This window comes from Brachycentrus maculatus, unplaced genomic scaffold (genome assembly GCF_059751285.1).
Source record: "Brachycentrus maculatus isolate JH-2025_06_01 unplaced genomic scaffold, ASM5975128v1 h1tg000693l, whole genome shotgun sequence".
NCBI classification, from domain to species: domain Eukaryota; kingdom Metazoa; phylum Arthropoda; class Insecta; order Trichoptera; family Brachycentridae; genus Brachycentrus; species Brachycentrus maculatus.
In genome coordinates, this window is record NW_028281425.1 from 386,166 (window position 1) to 403,738 (window position 17,573).

The 17,573-nt window shown below is 38.9% G+C and overlaps 1 long non-coding RNA gene across 1 annotated transcript in view; it reads left to right on the top strand.

Moving 5' to 3' along the window:
- Window positions 1-17,573, top strand: part of LOC148300555 (uncharacterized) — a 134,742-nt gene that overhangs the window by 111,569 nt on the left and 5,600 nt on the right. The gene's annotated exons all lie outside the window — the stretch shown is intronic.

Below are 17,573 nucleotides of genomic sequence, written 5' to 3' on the forward strand. Positions count from 1 at the left end.
AAGACAGATTGGTGTGGCGTTCTATTATCACCCCTACCCTTGCGGGAAGCAGCAAGTTGGTTAGTTAGTTACAATAATTAAATAAAACACTTGTTTTATTTAATCATTATAACTATTGTTATTATTCAGACCTGACGATGGAAGTTTAGCTTCCGAAACTAGTAGTCTTTAATAAAACTCAAGTGGTATAAAAAAAAGGTGTTTTCTTTAATCATTGTAACATGTCTTACCACAAAGTTAATGCCGAAACAATAAATAAAATATGTTAGTTAAAAGCGCCACAAACTTTGGGTCATTGAAAAATGCCACCATAGCAGCTAAAAGTTGATGTTGCTTAGAGTTTTTGTCACTTTAATTTTTGCTCTTGCTTTAATTTTTGTCACTTCAAGCTTTGTCCGCCTCCATAGTGTAATGGTCAGCACGCTCGGCTACCGTTCTGGAGGTCCCGGGTCCGATTCCCAAGGGGGGTAAAATAAATATAAGTGATTTTTTCACTGCAGTATTTATTCAATATTACCCTGGACTAGTACCTGAAGCGGAGGGCTGATCACCTTTCTTTCATGTGTAAACGATCAAGATAACACTGCATTTATATAACGCAGTGCCCTATGCACCATTGGGGTGCGGATGAGGGTTTTATTATTAGTATTATTAATCTTTGCTCAATTTGGCCTATCTATTGCTCCGTACAGAGAAAAATTCCGCCTTACGAAATTTTAATCAAATTTGTCTCTATAGCATGAACTTTGACCTCAACCAACAGTCGATTTAGACCAGTAGTAACCTGGGTTCGATGGAACCCCAGGGGTTCGGTGAGTCAGTCTCCCGGGTTTGGCAGAAAGCAAAACGCACAGCCGACTTATTGTACAATAAAATGAAAAATGATTTATTTCAATTTTCAATTTCAATTTCAATTTATTCAATAATTAATATATATACATTACAAACTAACATTTAAGGCGTATACATTAAAAAAACAGTAAGTAAGTAAGAAGTAAGAAGACTGTTAAATGTGTAGAAGAATCCCGCTTCGGAAGACTCCTTCGGACACATGGAACAGATCAATATCCAATGTGATATTGTTCAACATAGCGGTAGCTCTTCCTACAGGCATAACCATCGGCAGGTTGGTCCTGTGTATAGGAATGTGAAACAGTCTATGCCGACGCTCTCTTAGGTAACTATCGGGAACATACAGACCAATGCTCCGGATAATTTCAGGATTATCGATCATACCGCGCAACAATTGAAAAAAATGCGTAATCAAATACACATTCCTTCTAGTCTCTAAACAATTGTAGCCAAGCATACCCTGGAGAAACTCGGTCGATTAATTAATATATGATACAATGTACCATATATTCATTTATCCAATATATGTAGGATATTATTGGAGAGAAATATATCAATATAGCAATAAAAATAATACAAGAGCTCAAACGCTAAAATAACGCACATACTCGGCGTCGTACATTTTTTTTACTGGGATGGGACTTCAAATAAGTCATAACAAATGTACTACATCCATTGTCATAATGTTTTTATGTGAAAATCATGGTATAATGGTTTTGTTCTTTGTTTTTAATGGTTTTGTTCATTTTGTGCACCTGTTTTAAAATCACTTATATTTTATTATAACTTAATTATAATATCTACCGGTTTTGAAGCGTACCGCTTCTTTTTCAAGTATTATTTATATTTAGTCTTGAAAAAGAAGCGGTTAGCTTCGAAACCTGTGGACATTATAATTAAGTTATAATAAAATATTTATAGTGATTTTAAAACAAACTTATATTTTAATTATAACTAACTAACTAACCATCACGCCGCTTCCCCGCAGGGGTAGGCAGAGAGAATAGAACGCCACACCACTCTGTCTTTGCAAACATTCTTCGCCTCATCCACGTTCATGCATCTCCTCATACATACCCGCCGATTGTAACGACTCCTAACCTGACCACTTTCAAGTATTTGGCATACCTGATCGTGCCATGTTTTTCTCGGTCTTCCTCTGCTGTTTTTTCCACTTACATTCTCCTCATAAATTTGTTTTTTCCAATTAAGGGTTTGGTGAATGTCGGTGCATATGACAATTGGTTAAGCACTGATTAAGACTCTTGTTTAGAGATGTATAAATATTGATGAAACTATACTAATACTTACAATAAAGCTGGAAACTGCGGTAACATCTTTAGAATCAGATTGGACCTTTAAAAATTCCACTTTACTTTCCACTCCAACACTATTCGCATTCCTTTCCATCATCTCTGTTCAAATTATAAAATCTGTATCAACCTTTATAGTAGTATGTCTGCAAGAGAAAATTTAAACAAAATGTCAAACATATAAACAATAAAGTGAATTGTCATTTGTGTTGGGTAGTGGTCCCGTGGTTAGTGTCGCGGACTCTTAAGTCAGAGTTTCTCGGTTCGAACCCACTCTACCACAATTTGATACCTATTTCTAATAACGAGCCGCTCAGGCTCACAGAAATAGTATGAAATTTAAATATTTGTGTAAATAATAAAAAACACAAATATTTATCTTTAAAAAAAAATTCTAATATTATTTTAAAAACTAACTAAATAACCATCACGCCGCTTACCCGCAGGGGTAGGCAGAGAGAATAGAGCGCCACACCACTCTGTCCTTGCAAACATTCTTCGCCTCTTCCACGTTCATGCATCTCCTCATACATACCCGCCGATCGTTACGACTCCTACCTAACCTGACCACTTTCAAGTATTATTTTAGACAAACTGATTTTTTAAAGGTATCAAATAAAACCTCATTATTTAACAGGAATAAGTAATTTCCTTACAACATTTTGAGTGTGTCCAAATACATGAATCTGGATTATCTCCAATCAGGAGTTTTTTTTTCTTTCATCTCACCATAGATGTCTCTAGTGAAATTATAGTGATTCAAGCACTATGTTTCGAATTTGAACAATATATGTATAGAAGTTTATAGAAGTACCTAGCAAATGCGAGGATTCAAACGAAAAATATTCCGAGTTCGTAATTAGTTCGTTTTGTATGGGATTCGTCGGACCAGGATTCCGAAAGAAAAAATCGCGGAAAACGCTAGCAGAAAACGTACGTTTGCAGAGATGCTAATTTTAAAAAAATATTTTGGTTCTACGGCAACCGGATGGGATGAAATCGTGGAAGTATTTTTTTTAGAGAATTCGTAATGCCACAAACATAATCTATCACCATAGACATGCCCCTGCGTAGACACGTGGCTACGACGCAAATATAAATACCGGTAACCGTCGTTTTGCGCTGGTTCGATTTACGCCAATTCGCAATTACGCCGATTGGTAGTGGCCGTGGGATTCACCGGTTCGGTCGACATCGAAGCACCGCGATTCTAATAGCAGAAACACTTTGAACATTGTTTTATTATATTACCGTGTGCAGGAGTTTGTTGCACATTTTCTATAAGTTACGCAACGTTCATTAAAGAAATACATTTACAATTAATTTTATATATATATATATATATGTGTGTGTGTGTGTGTGTGTGTGTGTGTGTGTGTGTGTGTGTGTGTGTGTGTGTGTGTGTGTGTGTGTGTGTGTGTGTGTGTGTGTGTGTGTGTGTGTGTGTGTGTGTGTGTGTGTGTGTGTGTGTGTGTGTGTGTGTGTGTGTGTGTGTGTGTGTGTGTGTGTGTGTGTGTGTGTGTGTGTGTGTGTGTGTGTGTGTGTGTGTGTGTGTGTGTGTGTGTGTGTGTGTGTGTGTGTGTGTATATATATAGGTTATGTAATAAATTTGTCTCCGTAGTGTAATGGTCAGCACGATCCCGGGTTGAATCCCCAGGGGGGGGGGAAATAAATATACGTGATTTTTTCATTCTAATATTTATTCAATATTACCCTGGACTGGTACATGAAGCGGAGGGCTGATCACCTTTTCTTCATGTGTTAACGATTAAGAAGATAACACTACGTTCATATGATCCAGTGCCCTATGCACCATTGGAGTGCGGATAAGGGTTTGAAGAAGATGTAATAAATAAACATGTTAGATTTTTCTAAATATTTTGACGCGTAACCTAACCTTATATCGTGCATTATATTTGTGTTCATTTTACGCAGATTTTTTTTGCGCTGGTATCTCGGAACGGAACCCCGGCGTAAAACGGGGTTTATCTGTACATATAATTAATGCTCAAAAATACTTTTTATTGTTGATAAAATTCAAATCATTATTCTTTCTTCAGAATACTCATATGTAAATACACTGTTCCGAGAAGTTGAAAGTGCTCATATCGGTTTGCGCACTCATCTCATATCGAATACATACAGGTGGCGCAATATTAATCACCCTATCGGAAGATGTTGTAATTTTTGCAAATAGCGTCGTATTGGTTCAATCACATTTGATATTTGTGAACTAGACAGCTGCAGTATACAAACAGATGAATAAAACGGGCACAAATCGGCTGTCCAAACTCAAAACACAGTAAGGGACATTTTTTGTAGTAAGTTTTTTTGCATTTTCGGACTAAGTGGATTCTACTTATTACTTTTTGATATCTCATCAAAGATGAAGAAGAATACGGAAGTCTGGGCATTTACGGGGCTTACGACCGTCATAGGCTGGTTTAAGTGATCACTTTACACACGTGTAACATTCACCAATTCTACCCATTATTGACAACCACACTACTCAAATTCTTGGAAGTTCTATTTATATGTATTCGTATTCTTCTTCATCTTTGATGAGATATCAAAAAGTAATATGAAAATAACTCCTGTAATTGGAGATAATCCAGATTTTGTGAACAAGTATTTGGACACACTCAAAATGTTGTGGATTCTACTTAGTCCAAAAAATGCAAAAAAAACGTACTACAAAAAAATGAATGTCCCTTACCGTGTTTTAAGTTTGGACAGCCGAAATGTGTATCAACACTGGCGGCAGCCACTCGACAAACATCATCTTTTCCACCTAACAGAAAATATTGCAAAGGTCCCACATAAAGACTTCCATCACTAAAAATATAATAGAATTGGTGAACGTTACACGTGTGTAAAGTGATCACTAAAACCAGCCTATGACGGTCGTCAGCCCCGTAAATGCCCAGACTTCCATATTCTTCTTCATGACCTCTAACAAATATATTTTGTATATTAAAAGCATTGATAACTTAAAACATTTGAAATACTTGAGTTTTTCTCAATCTTCCTCTGCTTATATTCTTAACTACTTCTCTCTCTAACCGTTATCCGCACCCAATGGTGCATAGGGCACTGCATCGTATTGATGCAATATTATCTTGATCGTTAATTATATGAAGGCAAGGGGATCACTCCTGCGCTTCAGGGACCAGTCCCGAGTAATATTAAATAAATATTAGAGTTCATATTATTTCTTTGACATCTCATCAAAGATGAAGAAGAATATAAAGGTCTAGGCATCTACGGGGCTGACGATGAGTAGTGTGGTTGTCAATAATAGGTAGAATTGGTGAATGTTACACGTGTATAAAGTGATCACTTAAACCAGCCTATGACGGTCGTCAGCCCCGTAAAAGCCCAGACTTTCATATTCTTCTTCATCTTTGATGAGATGTCAAAAATAATAGTAAAACGTTATTCAAAAACAAAATTCGATAATTAATTTTGCACCGCCCTGAATCTGTCTGTATGCTGCAGCTGTCTAGATCACAAATTTCATATATGATTGACGTGCGACGCGATTTGCAAAAATTATAACATCTTCAGATAGGGTGATTATTTTAGCGCCACTGTATAAACAACTGCGACTGGCGGGTACCGAGTGCGTCCACGCGCTCCGTACGTGCAACGATTCGACCCGATCCTTCGAAAGATCCGTGATTACCAAAGACTAAATAATTTGTGTAGTGAATACACAACGAAAACATAGTGTTGCTGTTGCGCGGTGCTGTTAATTTTCGCTATTAAATAAATTAAAAAATGGGTACGCACCCACGAAGATAATAAGATATTAAGCATATATTTTCGACTGACACTTCTCAGAAAATTTGAAATCTAGAGCTACCTGTAATTTTCCACTGTTCTAATATCTAGTTTTTTTTTAACATTTAAATTCAACTCTAGATCTATATATTCAAAATCAAACACATCGTCGCGGAGCTGCTGTCAATAATTTAACGCCGCTTTATAATATTTTGACACATTTCACTATAACAACTGTGACAAGTTCAACTTTAAAAAACGAGGTGAAAAATAAAAAAAAATATGTAATAATTAACACAGGAGATAAACGCACCTTATTCCCCACACTTCACTATAACTTTTAAAGAAAAACTTCCGTTATATTCGAATCGACAGCGTATGTTATTGGTTTTACACAAAGACTAGCTAATTTGTATCGTTTTACAGTTTTTGTAGACTTTATTTACTCCCGATATCGGAACGAAAAACAATACGGTCGCGAACGGTCTCGATCCTACGCAACATTCGCAGGAATCTCGTTCTCGGTAACGTTTGAATGGCACCCCTAATTTTCGGCGGCTTGCGAATTTTGTCGTCTCCCGGAGCCCCGGGTACACGGGCTCCGACCTTCAGCCTGTCCATTGCCTCACTTTTTTTTGTTTATACATAGTAAACAGATTCCCGATTATCAGCATCGAATTAAACAGGTTGGAAATCAACAAAGGTAATAAAAAAGTATTATACACATAAAAATGTTTATTACAAACTCTTACTCTTAAAAATTTTTTTTTTACAAGATTATTCTCAAAAAAAGTTTTTTACCTATCCCTCCGTATAATTATTCAATGTAATTGATAATTCACATTGTAAACTTATTTATCTTCATTATAAAAACGTCCTGATGAAGAAACACTACGACAACGACTGCTAAACTAGCATCGAGGGTTCGATTCCCGCCAAGTGCAAAATAAATTCAATAAAAAAATATTTTCAATTGTTCTGGGTGTTTGTGATGTATTTTTCACATTTACTTTCCCTATCCTTACTATCCTACCTGCAGACAAGACTCTAACAGAGGCTTTGCTTTAAATTCCTCTAAAAAATTAAAAAATATTAAAGTCTGTGTGTCTGAAACATTATATCTTTAAAGCCATAACTGACATCATCCATTCCTTGGATGACATATAATATTTCTCTCCTTCTCCCCCTTCAACTCCTTACCTGATCCCATTTCTGTGCCTTCCTTTTCCTCATTTCATTAATTTACAGTTTTTTTGTTCTTACTTATATTAATAAACCTCTCTGCATACTTATATGAGTAATTTAACAGCTGCATGGGGCTTATACCTTGACCAATATTACTCGTCTGTTTTTTGTTGGTTGGAAGATATATGGTTTCATATATCGCTCAATCCTTTCAAAAACGTCATAAATCAAAAATCGTTAAATTTCAGTTGTGTATGTTTTCGGAATGCCCAGAAAATGTACTATATCCCAGTAGAAAATGCATATTTTTAACCTAATATTTACCCGCTACAGGGCAGAAAGTATTGTTTTTGTATTTTGAAGAAAAGGTATTGATTAATTATTTTTTTAAATATCCTAAATATTTTTCAAATGGAGAAAAAAACTTTCAGATTTTACCTTAAAAGATCTGTTGCACAGTAAAAAGTTCAATAAGTGGCTTGATATTTATTTTTAATACATTGTATTATATTTTCAAACATTAAAAACTTTCCCCTGAAAAATCAAGTTTTTTGATTTGTGACGTTCTTAGAAGGAGTGAGCGATATCTTCCAACCCAGCCAATGTAAATTTTTCATTATTGTTTTTACATACATACACACATAAATCATATATATAATATTCTTTCCCTGCTTCTTCTTCTTGGTGTAGGCCTTGTGGCCTGTTTTTAAGAGGGATTAGCCTCCTGCGATGCTGATTCCCAGCTGTCGATACATCTCTTTGGTGGTCTGCCCCGCAGTCATCTACTATGGGGTTGGCCGTACAGTGCGATGTGGGAGAGTCTGGATGGTTCCATTCTCCTCACATGCGCATACCATTGTCGCCTTCGTTGTCTTCCCACCTAACGACATCTTTGATCTAGCATATTTCCCTGATCCTGGCGTTTCTTATTCTATCTCGAAGACTCTTGCCTGATATGCTTCTTAGAGTCCTCATTTCTGACACTCTAAGCGCGTTTCTGAATAATATTCCCGATGAGTAATTTCCATTTCTCATTTTGGGACATGGGATTAAGGTTAACAAGATTGAAACACAAATAAGAAAGTTAAAAAAATATATATAGAAAATTAGACAAAACTAACACAGGGTAAAACATAAAATAATAAACGGGTATGGTAAATAGGCATATAAAAAACATAAGGCAAGAAGCATGTTTAAAAGAAACAGATGACTAAATATAACTTTTCACAAACACAAATATCTTTCCATAAAGTATATTTTTAGTCCATTTATTTTGGATCCATGACTGGGTTCTATTTTATAATTGTCAGGCAGCTGGTTAATTTGGGTATAGGCAATAAATATATTGTAAGAACCTTACTCTAAACATAACTATGTTTATTGGCTCCACATGTATTTTGTTTATGTCCTCGTGCATGATGAATTTATCTGCTTAAATCGGTTTGGTGTTTCTATTAGTCGTTTAATCATTATTTGAAGCATTGTATTTGTAATCTCATATGTTAGTAGAATGTCAAAATGTATTATGTTAAAGTTATTAGGCGACTGAATGTTCGAAAAGTCCGTTTACAATAAATATCTGTCAGGGTGCCTATTTGTTCCTAAAATACTCAAAAGATTGCAGGTTAAAGTTTCTTTAAATTTCTTCACTGGACCTTGTGCTTCGATTAACGTTTGATTTGAATTTAGAGAAATTTTCGAACAATACTCTGCAGTTTGGTAGTCAAACTAATAAATGTCAGGTGTAAAACAGATTATTATCCGTACAATACTGTCCTCTGTAGTTTAGTAGTCAAACTAAGATAAGAACTTTCTATTATTATCAGTGCACTTCTTTCCCCTGCAGTTAAGTAGTCAAACTAATAAATGTCAGATGTCAAACAGATTATTATCCATACAGTACTGTCCTCTGTAGTTTAGTAGTCAAACTAAGAATTTTGAAAATAATTTTTTACCGTTATCCATACAACACTGTCCTCTGCAGTTCAGTAGTCAAACTAAGAATTTTCTCTTAATTAATATCCGTGCACTACTCTCCCTGCAGTTTAGTAGTCAAACTAATAAATGTCCGATGTCAAGCAGATTTTGGCCATACAATACTGTCCTCTGTAGTTTAGTAGTCAAACTAAGAAAATTAAAAAAAAAAAAAGAATTTTCGATTATTATCCGTACACTACTCTCCTCTGCAGTTTAGTAGTCAAACTAATAAATATCCAATGTCAATCACATTTTTAGAAGGATTTTTCATTAGATTTTTTAATTTTCCACTGGATATTTTGTATCATTTCTACTTGTAACATTCAGTTCACTTTTTTAATAATAGTTAAAATAAGGAAAAATCATTAATTATGTAGGCACCAACTTGTCACAATTGTACACACACTCAATTGTGGCGCCATTCCAACTTTTTGTCACTAAAATGCAAGAAGAGGTATTAGACATTACTATCTGCGCGGAGTCTAATCGACCGCATACGAAATTGGTTTGTCTGTGGGGATATAACCATGTCAGAATGCAAATACAACATATTCAATGTTCTAACTAATCAAGAAAGAGAAATTGAAACTTACCAGAACCCCAGGGCCACTAACTGGGGCGGCTTCAGGCACCAGTTAGAGGAAAGCATAATGAAAGTAGCTGATTGAACGCAACGGATTGAATTAGTGGTAGGAGATCTCAACTTGAGTATTTCAAATGCATACAAAGACAATTGTTTCTTAAAAACCACCAATATGATCCGCAAAAGGTACCTTGGTGGAATGAAATATTGAATTCAATAAGGAGAGAATTCTGAAGACTCTTAAATACAGAAAAAACCAATGGATACTGGGAGTCTTACAAACAGGCCCTTACAGCCTATTAAATAATTCAATCGTGAACTAAGGAACGAAAAAATAATTTTTTGGAAGAAGTTCTGCGAGGAGATTAACGGTCCTTTGCATGTAGCCAAGATCTACAAAATACTATTTTCAGATGTGAGTTTTTTTATTTTATTTTTTATTTTATTTATTTATTTTTATAAATCACAATTTTTAACATATATTAAAAATAAAAATAAAAAGTTATTTTGCAGAGACCCACCAAGCCACCTTGTGTGTCTTGTCGGTGGAGTTCTTTTTGCATACATTTTTTTATTGTTTTTTAACCATTTTAACCTAATATATACACACAAAAAAGGAGAAAAATTAACAATATAATCTTTTTTACAATGTTCATAAAATTAACTCTTGATCATTTACCCATTCCTTTATTTTGCCTTTGTTCCATCTTTTATTTTGACCTCTAACATCCGTCGGCAACAAATTAAAAATGTTCGGAACGATATATTGCAGTGTTCGACTTCCATATTTATTGTTGATTCTTGGGACTATCAGACCTTCGTTTTGTGTAAATCGTGTATCATGGTTGTGTACTAGAAGATTTCGATATTTTTGTCTAGTTTGTTGCTCAACGATGATACTCATCCACAATATTCCACGTACCGGCAGTAATTTTAAATGTTTATATGTTTATATGTTGCATTTATCATTTACCTTGCATATTATTAGGTTTATCGATCATCAAATGGATGTTTGTTTCTTCTAACTTTAAAAAAAGATATTTATTTTAATCTGTATTGGGGAAAGGAGGGATAATCTAGTGTGGGCCAATCAGGAACTTCTCAGCATTTACTCATTGCTGGGAGAAAATCACGTTAAACTCCTCAGAAGAATCCGGACTGTTGACTGTCGTCAGCAGACCTTCCGTTCCACTGGAAGAGGGTTCGGCATTTTGTGTCCTAGCTTGGTAGCTTGTCCTAGCTTAACATATTATCAATGTCCTTCACTATTTTTATCATGTATGATACCACCTCTCGTGACAGTTCCTTATGAACTATCACAGATCAGATGTCGGATAGGTCTTTACCCAGGCTCCTGCAACGCACCTCCAACTGTTGTCTTTAAATGCTGAAAAGGGGGCAAACCATTAACGGGTGAGGGACATCTTGAGGTGTCTAATCTTCACACGTACAGCTGTCCATCTCGGAGAGCTTGAAACGATGCAGGTGCCTCATGACCCGTAAAGATTTGCGTAATTTCAAAGCCAGGTTTCTGCAGTCTCCTAAAATCAAAGGCATGAAGGGAGTGGGAAGGACGTCAGCGTCCATCTCCAGCTAAAGCTGGAGGAAGGGTGTCTCCACCCTCACCCAGAAAACTTCCTTTTCCTCAAAATTTCTTTTATTATTTAAAGCAAACATGAAATAAGTATATGTTTTTTAAAGAAGATATAACAAAAATGTGAATCAAACATATTAATAAGATAAGAGTAAGCAATACAAAACATTAAAATTAAAATCATTTAAATTTGGGAGACGTCTGATTTTGTTTGTCAGAACTTAGTGCATCAATGTTGATACGTTAACGATTGTTGTTGTTGCTACACCCAAACAGTTTTCCGAATGCTCATCAGTGATTCTTGTTCTCATTTGAGATTTAATATCCTTCATTCTACTAGTATCATGGATACTGTATAACTAGCTTTCACATAGCATTTTGACTTTAAGTCGTTCTAGCACTCAAAAAATGTGTGAAATGCTCCGCGGGCCACAAGTAGACACCCGGCGGGGCGCGGGTTGGCCATCCTTAAACTAGACCCTAGTCCGTGGAGGCAGTGCCTCACTGTTGAAAATGAAATATCTTGGATCTAGTTCGATGACCTGTCCCCGGGAACCTCGCTAGCAGTTGGACGACCTGGCACTAACCCGGGAGCAAAGTGGCTTATGAGAATAGTTGGTAGCTCCTTCGCTCATGGATGCTTGAGCAGAGGGTGCTCTTTTCGAAAAAATCATCAAAAAGACAGCACAGGGGGCTAACGGCGCCAAGCTCCCTAAGGTAGTGAGGGATTTCTACCCACTAAAAAGAACCCCCTCCTCTCCGTCAGCTGCCTCCCCGGAATCCGCTTTCATGCATTACTTCAGGGAGGCAGCTATGTTTCTAGACCTCTAGGGTCTCTGCCGCCAGTAATATTCGCCGGGATCTTTCCTCTGCTTCTTTTGTCCTCATAACGCACGATGCGTACTTTGCCCAGGCTGACCATGCGTCCGCATTGTCCAGCATGGAGGGGACCATGGTGCTTGGCGACAGCTGCGTGCCTCCGAGTTCATCCTTTAAGGAGGTCCGCGCTTCATTCCATGCTGGGCAGTCGTAGGTCGTGTGGGCAGCGTCATCGTCGCTGCCTCCACAGTGATGGCACTCGCAGGTCGCTTCTTTTCGTATTCTGTATCACGGGACATGGAAGCAGCCATGTCCCGTGATTATTTGGGTGAGGTGGTAGCTCAGTTCACCGTGTTCCCTCTGGCGCCATGCCATCAGGTCCCCGATGAGCCTGTGCGTCCACCTCCCCTTCATGGAGGCGTCCCATCTTTCTTGCCACTTTTGCATGGTCAGCTCTCTGGCGGAGTGCTTGTCTTGCCCGCCATAGACCGCCTGTCTTTCGAGGGCTAGTAGATCGATCGGCGGTATGGCGCTCAACGCCAGGATTGCATCTTCCGACACCGTGCGGTATGCAGCGGCAACTCTCAGTGTACTTCTTCGCTGTACTCTGGCCAGACTGAGCCTAGTTCTCTCCACTGCTGTTGCGCCGGCCATATTGGGGCGCCGTACAGGAGGACAGAGTGGACTACCTCATTGTACAGAATTCTCCTCTTTGTTTTGGGTCCACCCATGTTGGGCATCAGTCTGGCAAGGTCCTCGGCCACGCGGGCCGCCTTCGATGACGTCTTTTTGGTGTGCGTCGCAAACCGAAGCTTGTCGTCGATGTGGACTCCGAGGTGCCACATAGATCTAGCAAACGGGACCTCGAAGCCTCCAACGACAATCTTCGGCGGCGACAGCCTCCTGCGTCTCATGAAGAAAACGGCTTATGTTTTTTGGACGGTGAGTTGTAGCCCAGCGTCATCCAGCCAGCCCTTCACTTTTCTTATGGCCTCTTCTCCGGCTAGACGTAAAGTTGGCTTGTCCTTGGCTATTATAATGACGGCCACGTCGTCAGCGAAGGCGACCATCTTTGCTTCTTCTGGCATTGGCACCCTCAGCAAGTCGTCGTACATGACATTCCACAGAGCCGGCCCGAGAACCGAGCCCTGCGGAACGCCCGCCGTTACCCTTCGCTGGAGCTTCGTGCCCATGCAGTCAAACTCCAGCACCCTGTCCGAGAAGTAGCGTCCTACGAGCCTGATCAGGTGTACTGGGACGCCGATCTTCTCGAGTGCACCGAGAGTTTTTTTCCCAGTTTGCCGTGTTGAACGCATTCTTGACGTCCAGCACGATCAGCACAGCATGTTTGCTCGCCTTGACGCTTCCCTGCCATGCGTGTCGAACTGTGTCTCCGACTTGAGTTATTGCGTCGATGGTGGAGCGTCTGGGGCGAAAACCAAACTGCTGGGGGGACAATCCCGACGAAGACTCCGAGAAACGCTGAAGCCATTGCAGGATGAGCCTCTCCAGCATCTTTCCCATACCGTCCAGCATGCAGAGGGGTCTATATGCGGAGGGTCCAGCTGGTGCTCCTTTGCCTTTTGGTATGAGCACCAGTTTTTGCACCTTCCAGGGGAGTGGCGAAGACTTTCTCAGTCAGGCAGACATTGAATACTGTCAGCAGCAACGCGGGGTCACAGTTTGCGATATGCTTAGTCACTGTGTTTGGTACATGGTCTGGCCCCGGTGCCTTCGCTGTTTTTAGGTGACCCGCGGCTGCCAGTAGCTCTTCCGGGAAGAACGGAACGATTTCTTCCCCTATGTTGTAGGTCCTTCTCTCCGTAGCGTGCCACGGGAAAAGGCCATCAACTACAGACTCCAGTCAGGTCGGATCATTTAAGTAGGGATCGACGACCTCGTTTGGAGCTTTCCCCTGACCATCTTGTAGGGTAGTCCCCAAGACCGAGCTGCAGAGCTCAGCCCAGCATCTAGCTTTGCTCTCCTTTATGGTGCTTTCGGAACTTTTCAGATTTCTTTGGTTTTATTCGTATCGAAACGCCTCCGTACTGCTTATGTTAGCGCGACAATCCAACGGTGTTGCTACACAGCTAATACCACGATTGTTTTTAGCCTATCTGGGAGTGAGTTTCATTTTTATCATGTATGATACTACCTCTCGTGACAGTTCCTTATGAACTATCACGGATTTTTAGCCTATCTGGGAGTGAGTTTCTGCGGACAAAACTGTATCTGGGGAGTGACTGTATATGAGAGCTTTTTTTTGTAGACGGGAATTGCATTTATTATTTACCTTGCTTATTATTACAAGGTTTATAAATCATGTAGTGGATATTTGTTTCTTCTAGCTAATTAAATATGTTTTTATTTGAATCTGTGTTGGGAACAGGAGGGGTAATCTAGTGTGGGCCAATCAGGAACTTCTCAGCATTTGCTCATGGCTGGGAGGAAACCACGTAAAACTCCTCAGGAGAAAGCGGACTGTTGACTGTCATCAGCAGACCTTCCGTTCCACTAGAAGAGAGTTCGGCATTTTGTGTCCTACTTTGGTTTATGTTACCAATATCCTTCACTATTTTTATCATGTATGATACTACCTCTCGTGACAGTTCCTTATGAACTATCACGGATTCGATGTTGGATAGATCCTCACCCAGGCTCCTGCAACGCGCCTCCAGCTGTTGTCTTTGAAAGCTGAAAAGGGGGCAAAGCATCAACAGGTGAGGGACATCTTGAGGTGTCTCATCATCACACGTACAGCTGTCGTTCTCGGAGATCTTGAAACGATGTAGGTAGCTCATGAACCCATCGTGACCCGTAAGGATTTGTGTGAGCTCAAAGCCAGGTTTCTGCAGTCTCCTGAAATCAAAGGCATGAAAAATGGTTGGTAAGAACATTTCTGTTACCTTTCTGGTGGTTTCGTTCAAATAACGATCGTTCCAGAGTTGGAGGGCCTGCTTCTAATTTTCCTTTTGGCAAAACTTAGCGGGAAGTTGGCATAGTCAGGGCAGTCTTCTTGAGTGTTGCCTCCCGGGCCTTTTCATCCACCTTTTCGTTCCCTAGGATACCACAGTGACCCCTTATCCAGCCGATGTACACATTCTAGTGTCTGCATCTTAACTTTTGAATATCTGTTCTGAAGTCCATGACAATAGGGTTGATCGTCAGATTTACAGTCTGTCAGGATCGTTATCTGCTTCTATCTTTTTGGGTTTTTTTTTCAAAACATAAAACAAAGCTTCTTTGATCGCATAAAGTTCCGCCTGGAACACAGAACAGAAGTCGTCGAGTTTCAACTTCCTCGATGGCAGCTCTCTCACGCCATCGAAGGGTACAAAAGCTGCACCTACTTTGCCGTTCAAGAGGCTACCATCGGCGAAGATTCTCAACTCTTCCTGCAATGTCCCAGGTAGAATCTGGTCATCGTAGCCGTGATCTATGGAAAGTCGCGTAATGTATATGAGAGCTCCAAAAGCGACAAGAGCTACAAAACTGTATTTGAGAGCTGCATTATTTTTTAACTTGCTTATGATGTACAAGGTTTATAAATCAAGATGATTTTTTCTCCTCTATTTTGCTACCTTTTTGTTTTGTCTATGTTGGGATCTGGAGGGATAATCTATTGTGGGCCAATCGGGAACTTCTCACCATTTGCTCTTACTGGGAGGAAACCACGAAAAACTCCCCAGGAGACCTTCGGCCTGTCGACTGTCTGGGAGGGTTTGGCATTTTGTCTCCTACTTTGGTTTATTTTACCTATGTCCTTTAATACTCTGATAGTGAGAGTTCCTTATGAACTAACATGGAACCGATGTCGCATAGGTCCTCAGACTTCTGATCAGGAATCCATCACGATACCCACTTCCATCCCCGACAAAGCGAGCTTAGTCACGGCCGTCTCGACCCTCGTGTGTCAAATCAAAGAGGCTACCGCTGCAGTCACGATCGAAGTCCAAATCGACAAATACCGTCCCGACCTCCCGGATGTAAATAAGTAAGTTGTTTACTCACTAGTAGGTATCCGTTTCGCTGTAGGTATTTGTAAATCGAAATGTGATTGAGTGTACCTCTTCCGTTTATTGTTACACATAGTAAATAAAAATGTGTTTTTCAAAATAATGCAGCGGTGTTTATTCCCGTTGAAAGATATGTTTATATCAATATAATAATATTCGCTGGCTGCAATTAGAAGAAAGCACACAAATCTGTAACGGTAAAAAATATTATTCGGTAAAAATATCAATCGTCTTCCTCACAATTTCAGATTCAATCTGTAGCAATAATAACATACGGGTTGTAATACATTTAAATACTGGTAGTAAATACACAAAAGTACAGGTAGTAATAATTTCAGGTGTGTAATAAAGATTGCAAAAAATATTGTGAACGGATCCGTGTCGGCTAAATAATATTTGCTAACAAAAAAAATTAAATATGTACTCCGTTTACAAGGAGTATTGTTTGGGCTGGTCGTTGAAAATGAAATTACCGGCTTTTGCAGAAAAAAATTAAATTAACCTATTTTAAAATTTAAACATATAATACATCAATCAATCAATTCAATCTAGCACCATGTTTGTGGATTATTGTTAGTGTAAAAATGTTTGTCATTGGTAGGTATTGGAAAAATTATTGTTGTACAATGAATGTAAAAAAATATTTTTTAACATCAAAATTTACGCGATTTCTGAAATTAAATTGGGGTCACCTTTTTGTTTTGTGTTCTCCTGAGTCGCGGTCATCCACTTATAGCTATTGGTTTCGGGATCAGCTATTTTTGTGGCCGCGTTTTTTGTCAATGTGAGGGGTAGTGCACAGAATGAAAATAAGACAATGTACTTACATTTGGTTCCTTTATTGATATTAATGTAAATTTACTCTAAATACTGAAATCGAATGGTGACAAATAATTTATAATCTAATAATATATGGAGATAAAGAAGTTATAGTGTAATTAACTATATTCTGTGTTGTTGGCAGATGTTGCCGTGTTAATAGCACGTGAAAGGATCACGTGTGGGTTATTAAAAAGGGAAGCCAGAAAAGGATATTTAAAGAATGTTATTCTTACTTACAGATCGTTAATTTTCTCTAATCGCGTACACTACAATTTTGATAATTACTAAAAATACTTAATCTAATGAATTTATGAACTATGGAAGTAAAAATGTGAAGTTAGATAAACACGTCCGCCGTGGACAAACGGTGTAGGCGACTCTCGTCCTCTTCTCATCGGTTGGTCGCGATCGTTGATTTCGTTCGGGAATCTCCGTAGCGAATTCGCCATGTTAGTATTTTTCGGCGGTGCCAATTTGGCGGTGTAGCTAGACGCCTACAAAGTGAAGATAAAATTTAAATTACGCGTCTGCTCCCGTCGACGACTCAAACAATTCGCGTCACTTTTCGGGTTCCAGGTTTCAGCATCGGATTTGCTCGGTTTTGTTCTGCTCGGTGCGTTCGGAACTCC